A 16,978-nucleotide genomic window follows, 5' to 3' on the forward strand; every position below is an offset into this window, starting at 1 on the left:
AGCCCCTTGGGTGCCTTGGTTTGCAGGCCTATAATATAGCGGGATTCAAGTCTTCTTAGCCGTTGAAGCCTGTTGCCCCCTCTGGGGTTAGTTGGAACATGGTCAATGCCATAGTATTGTAGCAGCTCTCTATTGCTTTGATGCTTCAAGGCAAAATGCCGAGCTACGAGATAGTTTTCATCCTTATTTGCTATCGCCCGCTGATGTTCCAGAATTCTGACCTTTACGTTGTGGACCGTGCTCCCTATGTATTTTAGTCCACAGGGACAAACCAGGCAGTATACAACGAAAGGGTTAAGGCAGGAGATGAATTTGCTGATCATTCTCGGTTTCCTACACCCTGGGATAGTATAGTGGAGAACCCTTTTGCTCGTGGCACAGGCCTTACATTTCCCACAGGGGGAAAAGCCCTTCATATCTTTAAGTGTTCCTGTGCGTGGCAGTACGGATGGCAGATGACTCTGTACTAAGATGTCCTTAAGGGACCTCGCTTTACGAAAGGTCATCAATGGTGATTCTGGGACATCCAGGCCTATAACTGGATCAGTCTGTAGGATGTGCCAGTTACGCTTGAAAATACGTCTCACATTCTGTGCATCCTCAGAGTAGCGAGTAATCATCCGAAACTGAACTTGTTGACCCTTTTTGTAGGCTCTGACCCTCCCTGTGTCACCATCCTGATCCTTCAAAAGATCGGCCCGAGATGTGGCCTGAACTCTCCTGTAGGCTGATGTTAAGAGCCCTTCCTCATACCCTCTGACTTTGAATCTGGATATACAGTCAGTAGCAGCTTTCTCAAAGTCAGAGTCATGTGTACAGTTGCGTTTCAATCGGAGAAGTTCCCCATATGGGATGCTAATCTGATCAAAAGCATCCCATATGGGGAACTTCTCCATTTCGGATGATTACTGGCTACTCTGAGGATGCACAGAATGTGAGGGCACTGAAGAAAGCCGGCATGGAGTAGCGCCCATGAAAACTGAAGAGGATGGGTTAACATCTACAGACCAATCAGTGTGGACCATCCATGTTATTTAAACGCGCCTTCAGTAGTAACAACTGGTATGTGATGGAAATGGGCACTGAAGAAAGCCGACAGGCTGAAACGCGTCTGCCAAGTGTTTCCACTGAACATTTGAAGTGCGCTTCAATTTTGAATAAAAGCCTACTGCCAGAGCTCCGAGCATGTGTCGGCCCGTTTTTTCGTGAAAGAATGGGATTGGTACTGATGTATAGGCGGTAACAGCAGGAACCACTTACCGGCACGCCCTCCCAGTCTGGAGCTCCATGATAACCTGCTACAGCTTTGGTATCGTATGAAAATACAAGGCGGCGCCCCCCCGTATTGGAAAGGACACTCACCTGAGTCGAGAAGACATACGGGGAGGGAGGACGCAGTTGTGTGCTGCGTAAGGAGTCTTTGGCAGAAGTGACTTTGTTTGGGATCTTTATGAATCGGGATATCGTTGCATACATCTGCCGGTATGACTGGGAAGCCACTGAGCTAGTTGACTGGATCCTCACTGTACGATCCAGTCTCATTGGTATGCGAGAAATGCCGGCATGGAGTAGCGCCCATGAAAACTGAAGAGGATGGGTTAACATCTACAGACCAATCAGTGTGGACATCCATGTTATTTAAACGCGCCTTCAGTAGTAACAACTGGTATGTGATGGAAATGGGCACTGAAGAAAGCCGACAGGCTGAAACGCGTCTGCCAAGCGTTTCCACCGAACATTTGGAGTGCCTTAAATTTTGAATAAAAACCTACTGCCAGAGCTCCGAGTATGTGTCGGCCCGTTTTTTCGAGAAAGAAATGGGATTGGTACTGATGTATAGGCGGTAGCAGCAGGAACCGCTTACCGGCATGCCCTCCCGGTCTGGAGCTCCGTGATAACCTGCTACAGCTTTGGTATTGTATGAAAATACAACGCGGCGCCCCCCGTATTGGAAAGGACACTCACCTGAGTCGAGAAGACATACGGGGAGGGAGGAGGCAGTCGTGTGCTGCGTAAGGAATCTTTGGCAGAAGTGACTTTTTTGGGATCTTTATGAAGCGGGATATCGTTGCATACCTCTGCCGGTATGACTGGGAAGCCACTGAACTAAATGACTGGATCCTCACTGTACGATCCAGTCTTGTTGGTATGCGAGAAATCCCGGCATGGAGTAGCGCCCATGAAAACTGAAGAGGATGGGTTAACATCTACAGACCAATCAGTGTGGACCATCCATGTTATTTAAACGCGCCTTCAGTAGTAACAACTGGTATGTGATGGAAATGGGCACTTAAGAAAGCCGACAGGCTGAAACGCGTCTGCCAAGCGTTTCCACCGAACATTTGGAGTGCGCTTAAATTTTGAATAAAAGCTTACTGCCAGAGCTCCGAGCATGTGTCGGCCCGTTTTTTTGTGAAAGAATGGGATTGGTACTGATGTATAGGCGGTAACAGCAGGAACCGCTTACCGGCACGCCCTCCCGGTCTGGAGCTCCGTGATAACCTGCTACAGCTTTGGTATCGTATGAAAATACAACGCGGCGCCCCCCCGTATTGGAAAGGACACTCACCTGAGTCGAGAAGACATACGGGGAGGGAGGACGCAGTCGTGTGCTGCGTAAGGAGTCTTTGGCAGAAGTGACTTTGTTTGGGATCTTTACGAAGCGGGATATCGTTGCATACCTCTGCCGGTATGACTGGGAAGCCACTGAGCTAGTTGACTGGATCCTCACTGTACGATCCAGTCTCGTTGGTATGCGAGAAATCCCGGCATGGAGTAGCGCCCATGAAAACTGAAGAGGATGGGTTAACATCTACAGACCAATCAGTGTGGACCATCCATGTTATTTAAACGCGCCTTCGGTAGTAACAACTGGTATGTGATGGAAATGGGCACTGAAGAAAGCCGACAGGCTGAAACGCGTCTGCCAAGCGTTTCCACCGAACATTTGGAGTGCGCTTAAATTTTGAATAAAAGCCTACTGCCAGAGCTCCAAGCATGTGTCGGCCCGTTTTTTCGTGAAAGAATGGGATTGGTACTGATATATATATATATACACATTACCAGTAGGTACTTATAGTTAGGACCTTGTTTTTATTCAAAAAGCATTTCTTCTTTTCTCAATAACTTTGGCGGTGGTTGACGAATCTTTGCGAAATTTTCAAAACTATTGGGGCGCTCCTATCTTGAAGGTTTTGGGGTGATTTGGCAAGTAGGGGCCGAGAAAAAGGGGGGGCTCAAAACGTGTTTTCTCTATGTTAATTACCAACGGAAACTTTATACACGGCTACAGCCCGATCTGCTGAATGGAATTACACCAAATTTGGCAAAAAGGTAGCCCTTGGTTCAGAAAGAGACCTTTTTTTAAATGGTGTAAATCCATTCAGTAGTTCCTGAGAAATTTAAAAAATAGAGGTCGGAAAATCAATTTCCCATAGGAAACTTTAGACACGATAGTTGCTGAGAAAATCAAAAAATAAAAGTTTCGATATTTAGAGGCACGGACGATCCGCGCACCCTCCCGATCATGAGCTTGAGTCTAATTGGGTGTCCACACTTCAAACCAGGAAGTGTTGGCAGCCGTCTTGTGCCTCGGTAACCGAGGCAAAAGAAAACAGAAAAAGAAACACAAAAAAAGAAAGAAAAGGGGGCAGGGTAGAAACACTCTGACCCCTTAGGCCTGCTCAAAGGGTCCCACAAGGACCCCCAGGGCCCAAAAAAGTATATATATTTTTTTAAATCAACCGAATTTGCGCTGGGTGCGTGAATCCAGCTGAGAAAATAAAATTAAACGAAGCGCAGGCTGCCTCGCTTTGTTTAATTGAAGCCCCCGGGTGGGTCAGGTATCGGGGCCAGTAAAAAGATGTGTGGGGGAGGCCCCACTCCCCTTAACACTGCCCCGGGGACGCCAACCCCCAGGGCATTTTATAAATATTCGTGGAGCCACACGGCCCCCCGCAGCCCCGGGGACCGAGACCCCCCGGGGCTTGTTTTTTTAAAGTTTGGGGAGCCTCCAAGGCCCCAACAAGCCTTCTTCCAGAATTCGAGGAGATTGCTCAACGAGCGGAGCTGGGTTAGGAGTGTATTCCAAAGAGTGGAGGCATTAACTGAAAACAGGCGGCCGCCCACTCTTGCCCGCTTGATCTTAGGGACCCTGGCTTGATAGAGATTAGAAGATCTCAGGTTTCGGGTTGGCAGGTAGAAGAATAGTAAATTTTGAAGTCTTTTAGGACCCGTGGCCCACAAAGTTTTGTGCGCTATGCATAGTAATTTAAATTTTATTCGATCTGAGATCGGTAACCAGTGCAGAGCCCTAAGAGCTGGCTTGGCCGATTGTTTCTTGGAGACATTTTGCAGGAGTCTGGCGGCACAGTTCTGTACCACCTGCAATCTCCTCGTAGTAGCCTTAGGGGTTCCCAGGTATAAGGAGTAGCAGTAGTCCAGCCGTGGCAATGCCAGGGTTTGGACTAAAGTTCTGCGAGCTGAGTCTTGGAGCAGAGGCAGGACTTTCCGTAGTTGCCTTAGAATTCCATAGCAGGTGGCCGCAACCTATACTGCTTGATGTTCAAGATTTAGGGATTTGTCCAACCATATTCCCAGGCTTTTAATTCTCTCTTTCGGAATGGGGGATCTCATAAAATGCTGGGTCATTTCAGTTGAGAAGGGCTGTTATTAATGTTCCCTAGGATCATTAGCTCAGTTTTTTCCGCATTCAATTTGAGGAAGGAGTGGTCCATCCAAGTGGCTACTGTACTCAGACATGTTTTTAGGTCATTCTTGTTTTTTTTTGGATGGTTAAGGGACAGTACGAGCTGTGTGTCGTCTGCGTATGACACGATCTGAACCCCAAAAGGAAGGACCAGATCTGCCAGGGGTTTAAGATACACATTAAATAGGCTAGGGCTTAATGAGGAGCCCTGCAGGACGCTGCACAACAGTGGGATGGAGTTAGAGGAATAGGTGCCATCGAACACCTGGAAAGTTCTCTCCATAATGAAGGATCGGAACCAGGAGAGAACATTCCCTGCCACTCCTACCGCTTTGAGTCGGTCTATTAAGGTGTTATGATTTACAGTGTCAAAAGCGGCACTTAAGTCCAACAGGATGATTGCCACCATACCTCCCTGATCGAGCGGTTGGCGTGCCTCTTCAGTCACTGTGAGCAGCGCGGCTTCCGTCCCATGATTGGGGCGACAACCATTCTGGGAGGTGTGCAGAATTGCGTGGGATTTTAGAAAATCAGTAAGAGTTTTATTGACGGGGTTTTTCCAGGGATTTGCTTGTCATGGGAAGAAGGGAGAGTGGGCGATAATTGCTCCATACCTCTTGGTCTAAAAAAGGTTTTTTCAAAAGTGCTTTGACCCTGGCGTGTTTCCATGTTTTGGGCACTTGTGAGGTGAGGATGGAGGCATTAAGAACATCTGACAGAGGAGGGGAAATGGCACTTTTTACTTTGCTCAGTAAGTGTACTGTGGCTGGGTCACAGGGGGTACCTGATTTAATTGAGTTCCAGAGTGGGGACAGCATGGATTGGTTTATCAATGGAAACTCTTCAAGAACTGCGGAGTGCTTTCTTAGCGTCACTTGCGCTGAGACCAAGTTATCAGATACGGTGACCGGAGGGAAGGCATTATATATCTTCAAAATCTTATTGTTGAAGAACTCTGCCAGTTCTGTGCATCTTTGTAGTGAGGACTCAGAAGGAGTGTCAGGCTGAGGGGGACTAATACGTTTTTTAACAATCCTGGCGATTTCCTTAGGTCCATTAACAGACCCCTTAATATACCTGTGTGGGGGGGCTCGAGCCCCCCGCATGCCCCGATGACCACCACCTCCCCGGGGCACTAATATTTAAATTTTGGGGTCCGTAACAGACCCCGAGCCCCGGGGACCACCATCTCCCCGGGGCTGTTCAGATGTTGGGAGGGGGGCACGCAGCCCCCTCCTGGAGCCTGTGATGGCCCTAGGGACTGCTACCCCCCAGGGCCAGCTCGTGCAGTGTCCCGGGGTGCCCACCCCTGGGACACTGCAGTTTGCCATGGCAGGGCGGGAGCCTCGTGGCTCCCGCCCTGCCATGGCAAACGGTGGTTTGGATTTTGGAAGAGAGAGCAGGAAACCTGCTCTCTCTTCCAAAATCCAAACCACATTGCTTTTCCACACGGGGAGCTGCATGTCAGCAGCTCCCCATGTGGAAAATCAATGCCGGCTCCCGCATGAAGCGGGGAGCCGGCAGGGCGGTCCCTGCCGGGCTCCCCCCACAGTCCCCAAAAGAGAGGGCTAGCCCCGGGTGATGGGGTCCCCGGGGCTAGAAGTGGCCCAGGAGGGGGCCTTCGCGGCCCCCTCCCCTGTATCTTAATTTTTTTTAAAAAGGGAGAGGACAGGCCCTGGGGGATGGGGTCCACGGGGCCATATTTTGCCTGAGGAGGGGGGCACGCGACCCCCTCACAATTTTTTTAATTAAAAAGCTAGCCAAGCCCCAGGGGATGGGGTCCCCGGGGCCAGAAGTGGCCGGGGAGGAGGGCCACATGGCCCCCCTCCCACTCCAAAAAATTAATAAAGGCGAGCCCTGGGAGATGGGGTCCCCGGGGCCAATAGAGGCCTTAGGAGGGGGGCCATGCAGCCCCCCTTCCTATAAAAAATCAATATGTGTGACCATGCCCCGGGGGATGGGGTCCCTGGGGCCAGAATTGGCCACGGGAGGGGGGCCCACGCGGCCCGCCTCACATTTACATTTTTTTAAAAAAGGGCGCCAAGCCCTGGGGGATGGGGTCCCCAGCGCACAAAAAAAGGCAAGAGAAGGGGGGCCACACAGCCCCCCTTCTTAAAAAAAAAAAAAGCTGGCATCGTGGCTAGGCCCCGCCCCCTCCCTGCAAGACTCAGCAAACACGCCCCCTGGCACGTTTAAATATGGGGAATTAATTCCCCTTGAATTCTGAGGGGACCTGGGAACCAAATAGCCCACCAGGTATCTCCAGCATGCGCCAAGGAGCTGAGTTGCAAAGAGGTGTTCAGAGGCGACGCCCCTTTTTACACCTCTCTGCAACGCAGCTCTGTGGCACTTACTGGAGGTACCTGGTGGGCTAGTTGGACCCCAGAGAGCCTCAGGATTCAAGGGAACTTAATCCCCAACTTAAAACAAGCCCCACGGGGCGAGTTTGCACAGTGGTGAAGGGAGGGGGCGGGGCATGAGGTGCCATGTGTGCAAACACGCCCTGTGGCGCATTTCAAGTTGGGGAATTAATTCCTCTTCAATCCTTCGGGTCCCTCGGGTCCAACTAGCCCACCACGTACCTCCAGTAAGCGCCACAGAGCTGCGTTGCAGAGTGGTGTAAAAAGGGGCGTGGCCTGGGCCACCTCTCTGCAATGCAGTGCAGTGGCGCTTACTGGAGGTACCTGGTGGGCTAGTTGGCCCCCAGGGACCCTCAGGATTGAAGAGCAATTAATTCCCCAACTTAAAATGCGCCACAGGGCGTGTTTGCACACATGTCACCTCAGGCCTCGCCCCTCCCTTCACCACTGTGCAAATGCTCCCCCTGGCGCGTTGTAAGTTGGAGAATTAATTCCCCTTGAATACTGAGGGTCCCTGGGGGCCAACTAGCCCACCAGGTACCTCCTGTATGCGCCAGGGAGCTGTGTTGCAGAGAGGTGTTCAGAGGCCATATCCCTTTTTACACCTCTCTGCAACTATATATATATATAGGTCTTTCCTGCTACCCCTCTGAGAATCAGTTCGTCCCCCTCTGAAGAAGAAGGCAACCGCCTTCGAAACGCGTCAGGACTTTTGACGAACCAGAACTGCATCACGAACCTTGCCCCCTTGCTCTCATGCTATCGAGCTACTTGTCTGCCTTTACCAGAAGCCCCGTGAGTGTGGTGAGTGTTTTCTTAAACACAGGAGCTTGCATATTTGAAAGGTCCCATCACCTTTCATCGTCGCACCCGCCATTGAAGAGTGCACAGCGCCATGATGGGGATTGAGCGCCGCAGTGAACCTGCATTTCGCTGAGCACCGCCACACGACGAAATGGAAGGAGCCCTGAAATGGCAAGCATCTAGCTTGTTGGGGGATGTTCATACACGTACCCCTTGCTCCAACACCGTGACGCCGCCTGGCAGGCGAGGGGTTCCCTGGCTGAGGCTGTTTCACCACATATGAGAACACAGGACTCGGACGCATCCAGCGTTAAAGAATCAGCAGGAATACAAGTACCAGAAGGCACGGCGCCCATCCAGGGGCGTGTCATACAGATAAAGAAAGGTCTTTCCTGCTACCCCTCTGAGAATCAGTTTGTCCCCCTCTGAAGAAGAAGGCAACCGCCTTCGAAACGCGTCAGGACTTTTGACGAACCAGAACTGCATCACGAACCTTGCCCCCTTGCTCTCATGCTATCGAGCTACTTGTTGGGAAATAAAGCCTTTACCAGAAGCCCCGTGAGTGTGGTGAGTGTTTTCTTAAACACAGGAGCTTGCATATTTGAAAGGTCCCATCACCTTTCATCGTCGCACCCGCCATTGAAGAGTGCACAGCGCCCTGATGGGGATTGAGCGCCGCAGTGAACCTGCATTTCGCTGAGCACCGCCACACGACGAAATGGAAGGAGCCCTGAAATGGCAAGCATCTAGCTTGTTGGGGGATGTTCATACACGTACCCCTTGCTCCAACACCGTGACGCCGCCTGGCAGGCGAGGGGTTCCCTGGCTGAGGCTGTTTCACCACATATGAGAACACAGGACTCGGACGCATCCAGCGTTAAAGAATCAGCAGGAATACAAGTACCAGAAGGCACGGCGCCCATCCAGGGGCGTGTCATACAGATAAAGAAAGGTCTTTCCTGCTACCCCTCTGAGAATCAGTTCGTCCCCCTCTGAAGAAGAAGGCAACCGCCTTCGAAACGCGTCAGGACTTTTGACGAACCAGAACTGCATCACGAACCTTGCCCCCTTGCTCTCATGCTATCGAGCTACTTGTTGGGAAATAAAGCCTTTACCAGAAGCCCCGTGAGTGTGGTGAGTGTTTTCTTAAACACAGGAGCTTGCATATTTGAAAGGTCCCATCACCTTTCATCGTCGCACCCGCCATTGAAGAGTGCACAGCGCCATGATGGGGATTGAGCGCCGCAGTGAACCTGCATTTCGCTGAGCACCGCCACACGACGAAATGGAAGGAGCCCTGAAATGGCAAGCATCTAGCTTGTTGGGGGATGTTCATACACGTACCCCTTGCTCCAACACCGTGACGCCGCCTGGCAGGCGAGGGGTTCCCTGGCTGAGGCTGTTTCACCACATATGAGAACACAGGACTCGGACGCATCCAGCGTTAAAGAATCAGCAGGAATACAAGTACCAGAAGGCACGGCGCCCATCCAGGGGCGTGTCATACAGATAAAGAAAGGTCTTTCCTGCTACCCCTCTGAGAATCAGTTCGTCCCCCTCTGAAGAAGAAGGCAACCGCCTTCGAAACGCGTCAGGACTTTTGACGAACCAGAACTGCATCACGAACCTTGCCCCCTTGCTCTCATGCTATCGAGCTACTTGTTGGGAAATAAAGCCTTTACCAGAAGCCCCGTGAGTGTGGTGAGTGTTTTCTTAAACACAGGAGCTTGCATATTTGAAAGGTCCCATCACCTTTCATCGTCGCACCCGCCATTGAAGAGTGCACAGCGCCCTGATGGGGATTGAGCGCCGCAGTGAACCTGCATTTCGCTGAGCACCGCCACACGACGAAATGGAAGGAGCCCTGAAATGGCAAGCATCTAGCTTGTTGGGGGATGTTCATACACGTACCCCTTGCTCCAACACCGTGACGCCGCCTGGCAGGCGAGGGGTTCCCTGGCTGAGGCTGTTTCACCACATATGAGAACACAGGACTCGGACGCATCCAGCGTTAAAGAATCAGCAGGAATACAAGTACCAGAAGGCACGGCGCCCATCCAGGGGCGTGTCATACAGATAAAGAAAGGTCTTTCCTGCTACCCCTCTGAGAATCAGTTCGTCCCCCTCTGAAGAAGAAGGCAACCGCCTTCGAAACGCGTCAGGACTTTTGACGAACCAGAACTGCATCACGAACCTTGCCCCCTTGCTCTCATGCTATCGAGCTACTTGTTGGGAAATAAAGCCTTTACCAGAAGCCCCGTGAGTGTGGTGAGTGTTTTCTTAAACACAGGAGCTTGCATATTTGAAAGGTCCCATCACCTTTCATCGTCGCACCCGCCATTGAAGAGTGCACAGCGCCATGATGGGGATTGAGCGCCGCAGTGAACCTGCATTTCGCTGAGCACCGCCACACGACGAAATGGAAGGAGCTCTGAAATGGCAAGCATCTAGCTTGTTGGGGGATGTTCATACACGTACCCCTTGCTCCAACACCGTGACGCCGCCTGGCAGGCGAGGGGTTCCCTGGCTGAGGCTGTTTCACCACATATGAGAACACAGGACTCGGACGCATCCAGCGTTAAAGAATCAGCAGGAATACAAGTACCAGAAGGCACGGCGCCCATCCAGGGGCGTGTCATACAGATAAAGAAAGGTCTTTCCTGCTACCCCTCTGAGAATCAGTTCGTCCCCCTCTGAAGAAGAAGGCAACCGCCTTCGAAACGCGTCAGGACTTTTGACGAACCAGAACTGCATCACGAACCTTGCCCCCTTGCTCTCATGCTATCGAGCTACTTGTTGGGAAATAAAGCCTTTACCAGAAGCCCCGTGAGTGTGGTGAGTGTTTTCTTAAACACAGGAGCTTGCATATATATATATATATATATATATATATATATATATATATATATATATATATATATATATTTTTTTTTTTCTTCAAGATAAATAGATGTGAATTTAAAAATGTAAATTAACTTAAACTTGCCTATAAATACTTAGGTAGTCCATATTCTGGAAAAAATATTTGGGATGGATAGTATTTAAAACTCAGTTTTGTAGTAGAACACCAACCACCCAATGCAAAAGACAAGGTTACTAATAGCAATGTCAGGAAAAGATTTATCAATTTAAAATACTTACACATGACTAATGACATAATAGCCTCAGCAGAAATGGCCAACTAGCCCCCAGGTAATACTAAAAGTTATAAATCTCCTTGTAGAAAATTGGGTTACTTGTTTAGGGGGTGAACCCTTACTCAAGCAACAACCTTAATTCTTGTCAGGGTGAAACAAAAGCAAAATCCAAATTAACCTGTGCTTAACCCTCTGGTATCTTAGCACGAAGTAGTTAGACTTAACTGAGATATAATGTGTAATATATTTATGCAACACTTCAAACAGTGATAAAGTGATCTTTGCACGAACAGGCCCACTTGTGGTCATGAAGTGCCCAAAACGTCTGGATTTCTCCTTTTCTTGGGGAGAAAGCTTGGCTGATGTCACACCAAGGGTCCAGGTTGACACCTCTTCGGGATCAGAAACTCACTCCAGCAGAGGCCAGCAGGGCGCAGGCAGGTCTAGTTGCAGGTCCACGCAACCTGTCATCTGGGCAGATGCAGAGTAGGCCCTGGAGCTTGTTATTTCCCTGTCGCTCAGAATAGGAGGTCATTCAGCTAACCCTTGGAGTCACTGCAGCCTGAGAGGAAGGACACAGGTCCAGTCTTCCTTCTGAGCAAGGAGGGCAGGAGGCAGTAGGGTAGCAGAGTAGCAGTACATTTGGCAGCAGAGCAGCACAGCAGTCCTTCTACTGTAAGTCCAGAGGTGTCCTTAGAGTTGGGTCTGAGGGTCCTATATTTATACCTGGTACCGGCTTTGGTAGTAGAACAAGGTTCTGGAGACTTCCACCCCAAGAGGTGCTTGGAGTTTTCTGCCTCCCTGCCCTGGCCCCATCTTATCTGGGGACACAAAAGACTAGTGCCTCAGGCAGAGGCTTTGTGATGTGCAAGTGTGGTAGGTGACAGCACGGCCCCCCCCATCAAGTCAGAGATGACTCATCCTTCCAACAACTATTCGACTTTGACTGACTGTCTGGGAGCAATACACAAATACCAACTACACGTGGTCATGTGACCCAGGATACAGGCTGCAGGCACGAAATGGTTGGGACAAGAAAATACCAACTTTCTAAAGGGTCATTTTCAGAATTGTGACTTAAAATCCAACTTTACCATTAAAGACTGTTTTAAATTACAATGCTTTAGACACAAAACTCGACATTCCCACTTGCTCCCAATTGAAGAGGTTAGGCCCTGCAGTAGTGAAAAATGAATTTAAGATATTTTCACTACCTGAATATATAAAAGTTCAAAGTAAAAATGTCCAATTTTTTAAATACACGGCACCTTACCCTATGGGCTGTTCAGGGTCTACCCTAGGGTGACTTATTAAAAAGGAATATTTAGGCCTGGCAAAAGGTTCATTTTGCCTGGTCAAAAATTACAATTTAAAACTGCACACTCATGTTGCAATTGCAGGCCTGAGACATGTTTAAAGTTTGTAATACTTTATTCGATAAAAATATATCATAAAAGTACAGACGAAAAAGTACATAAAACAATTTACCAAGTATTACTACAATATCATTCAAAATCGTCCCTACAAACAATTTAAGAAGTAAAGAGGGGTCTACACAGAGTTAAAAATACATACATTCTTGATGTGGATCTGATCAAACATTAGATAGCAGCTTTGACCGAATAAACCGTGCACTGGCCACATACTTAGCGACCCCACAAACAATGTACATAGAGGTAGTATTGGTTAAAATAATACGCAGAGCTGATCTATAATCCCTAACTCCCAGCTCCCTACACACTGGTTTCAACCATTTTGCTCTGGCCTGCTTATAGGCATTACATGCAAACAAAAAGTGGCCAAGGGATTCTTCCAAACATGGGCAACCTGGGCAATTTAAATCATTTACCCTCCTGACCTTCCACCCTTCCATAAATTTTTTGAGGGGGAGGGTACCATATCTTAGTTTCAGAAATAGAGTTATATCTCGTGGAGTCTGGATGAAGTCCAGGAATGGTTCTAACTTTCTAGAAGGTTTATGTTCAAGGAAGTTATTCGTTAGTGGTCCCCAGTTTGGGTTGTTGAGATCCTTGGCCTCAACCCAATCCCAGTATAATTTTTTAACAATTTGTTTAGGGGAAGGGGACTGTGAGGCCCAAGACTCAACCAAACCTATAGACTCCACCAGTTTCTTTAGATTATTAAGCCACTTTATTTTGCCAGATGTATTCAAAATAATTAGCTCGTCCAACACTAATGCATATTTTGCTAATTCAGGGGTCCTTCTAAGGCGCACCCAGAATAGCAAAGGGCGAAGTTGAACTATATCTGAAATTGATCTTTTACCCATATCAAGGAATAATGGTTTCAAAGGGGTCGAGGGAGGAAGGGAAACTATGTCTCTCATAAACTTATTTTCTGCAGTTGCCAACACCTTACTATTCTCGGCACCCCAGAGTTCAGAGCCATAAACTGCTGAGGCTAAAGCTTTCCCCTCATAAACTGCCAGGGCAGGGGCTACTGGTCTACTGATAGAGAGGCGCTGGTTCTTTAATATAGCTCCAGAGACCCTTTTGAGATTTAGGACCATTTTTGTTATATGGGAGTCCCATCTCATATTATTACAAAGCCTGACGCCAAGATAATCGAATTCCTCCACCACCTCTAGCGGGGTCCCATTCAAGCAAAGATAAACTTTCCTTAGATTTCTTTTGGCAGATAATACCATCAACTTCGTTTTCGAGGTGTTAACCGTTAACCCACGATCTTTACAAAAAACGCTGAAGCGGTCGAGCAGTTTTTGAAGACCCTTCGGGGTCTTGGACATCAGGAGGGTATCATCCGCAAAGAGGAGTGTGGGGGGTTTCTCCCCGGCAAGGACAGGGGCATCCGCAAATGGTCCACCACCCCATTTATAAAAAGGGAGAACAACGTCGGAGCCATCACGCATCCCTGCCGCACCCCTCTATTGACTGGTACCCTCCATGTCAATTGGCCCTGACTCCCCCACCGAATCCTTGCATAGTTATCTTCGTGGAGCTTGATGATAAATTGCAACAAATAACTAGGGAAACCCATGTCCAGTAGGACACCCCAAAGTTTGGCACGTGGAATGACATTGAATGCTGTTTTCAAGTCAATGAAAGCCAGGTACAAGCTACCCTTGGAGATGGACACTGACTTCCAATAAACAGCACAAAACCGGAATACCTGATCCATCGCACCAACGTTGCGCCTAAACCCCGCCTGGAAGTGGGTCAAAATGCCATCATCTATTAACCACTTCTCTATTCGGTTTATGATGACCCTGCCAACTACCTTTTGAATGGTATCAATTAAACTTATCGGTCTGTAGTTGGCAGGGTCCTCTCTATCACCTTTCTTGTGTATAGTGATAACCTCCGCGCCCTTCCAGGATTCAGGGACAGGGTGGCCGTGCTGGATTAAGTTCATCAGACAGGCTATGAGGTCTGCCCATATTTTGGGGGCATGCAGTAATAAATCCCCCGGCAGGCCATCTGGGCCGGCCGCCTTCCCAGGTAATATTTTGGAAATAGCATCTTGAACTTCCTGGGGGGAGAATGGCTCTTCCTTGCATCCTATCTCCATTCTAGGTTCGTTCTGAATTCCCAAAGCTGGAGATGTTAAGTGGCCTTGAGCACTATCCTCACAGTACAATTTTAAAAAATGGGAATACCATTGGTGTTCATTTATATGATTTAAAATCGGATCTGCCCCCCTTCTATCAAGAGCATTGATCAATTTCCAAAACTCAATGGAGTTTTTCCCATAGGCTGCAGCCTTAAGTTGTTGCCAGTGGTCCTCCTCCCAAACCTTCTTAGCTGTGGTTATGCTTCTGTGATACTCCTTTCTGGCTAGTCTCACTGCTATGGGATCCTTGCTTTTTATGGCTAGCGTAATGGCCTTCCTCTTGTCTCTACAGTTTGATTTAACGTGGATTTCCCTTGTGGCTTCTTGAGGAAGAACTCTCCTAATTTATCTGTTAGGTTCTTATACAAGACTGACAGGTTTGGTCCGGGGGGATGAGGCGCTGCTAAGGCAACGGCTGTAAGGCTACAAGTTTCAGCCAAAACTAACTCTTTAATGCTGTTAAGTTTCCCCTCTTCTCACCTAACCACATTCCATTTTAACTTCCGATTACAACTGGAGGGAAAAACCTCTTTAGTAATCATCTCGGAGCCTCCACTCTTGCCGATCCCATTTACCCAGTGGATTTCCATGCATAATGGGTTGTGATCACTGTCTGATGATTGCCTAACCTCCATATCGACTAGCCTTGCCCAGGATTCGATGTCCAGGAAGATATAATGGGAGAGGTGTGGCGCCGTGGCCAGGGCGACTGACGCTGGAATCTGGGGACCATGGTTCGATCCCCGGCTCCGGCGGTAGATTAGCCCAGCACCATGTGACTCTGGGCAATAGCTTGCTTAATCTTCCCGACGGCCCCCAGCGCCTAGAGACCCTTACGGGTGATTGTGCGCTTTACAAATGTGGACTTACTTTACTATAATCAATTCGAGAGGGGCAACCTATCCTGTTGTAAGTCATTGCCCCATCGCGATCTGAAGCAGTCCGCCCATTTAGAGCCCGTAGATTATGTTCTAGAGCCAAAGCATTCAGCTGGATAGCTCTGGCTGTCCATTTCTTAATGGGGGCAAGGACTAGAGGAGGTATAGTCTGCCTCCAGTCCTCTGAACTAAAACCTAGTACCTCTTCATCATCCAGGGGTTCAAACGTGCAGTTAAAATCCCCCCCACTAGTATTTTAGACCTAGTAGGGAGATCTGATAACCTCACATCTAGCAGCTCTATTGTGGGCGAGATTAAACCTCCCTGTATGCCTCTTGCATAGACACAAAAGAGTTCGTAGGTGATACCCCCAGATGGGCTTCTTAAGGAGATATGCAGAATGTCGTTGGAAGGGGCTTTATGGATGGTAACAACACAATTTAGATTCACCTTAACCCAGATGTGTAGGCCACCTGAGGGGCGACCTTTCCCCACCGTAGCTGCTGGGGTAAAGTAAGTAGAGTACCCATTTTTATATTGCGGGGTCAGGCACCAGGTTTCTTGGAACATGCATATATCAAATGTGTTAATAAAATCGTTCCACTCATGGTTAGCAAGATTTTTTTTTAGCCCTGCTATATTCCAGGACAGAATATTAATAGAGATAGGGGCTACAGATATGTCCTTGATTGTAACTGGAATACTAAGATCCTTTTCTCCTAATCTAGGGCTAATAGTTCCCAAACTATCTAGGCCATCCCTGACGATTTTGGTTCCGTCCCGTGGGGCAACTACCACCTCCCTCTTTCTAATTTGTCTAGGGGACTGGATTGGAAGTCAGTCAACTGCTTCCAATCCACTGTAACGATTGTAGCAGGGGATTAGGGGATAGTTGAGCTGTGGACCCTGCCATTCCTCATTGAACTGGTTACCACCTGGAGTAGACCTCCCTACTCTTCTTCCTACTATGTTCCAACCTCCATCATCGCCCCCTCCCCAATTGATTGTGTTCTGATCCCTCAAAAACTCACCCCTCACCCCCCTCCTCACATGATTAGAAGCCCTCAACCAGCTCCACCTGTTGTCATGATGCTCCGTTGGCGTGTAGAAATATGACACGGGTTTGACCATAATCGTAGAGTTATTGAAACATGAGGGCCTAGAGCAGATATGCTCCACCAATCGCGGGTCCTCAAATGTTACAGCAATGCAATCCCCCTGTAGACTTTTCTTATTCTCACCCACCCACAGTGCTCTCTCCACCATAAGCATTTTGCTGTTGATATTAGGAGGAGGAGGAATATTTCTGTCTAGCCAATGACATACTTTATTTTTGAGTGCCCAAAAGGATTCAGATGTTGCCGGGGCAAGCTCAGGGACACCTGTCAAGACTATCACATATGGGCAGGCCTCAGGTGGTAAACTAATGTTACGAAGCATATTAGTTTTCTCGGGATGGGATAAGGAGGGTTTGGGGACTGAAGTAATAGGGTCAGCTAC

Source organism: Lissotriton helveticus, chromosome 6, assembly GCF_964261635.1.
Source record: "Lissotriton helveticus chromosome 6, aLisHel1.1, whole genome shotgun sequence".
Lineage (NCBI taxonomy): Eukaryota > Metazoa > Chordata > Amphibia > Caudata > Salamandridae > Lissotriton > Lissotriton helveticus.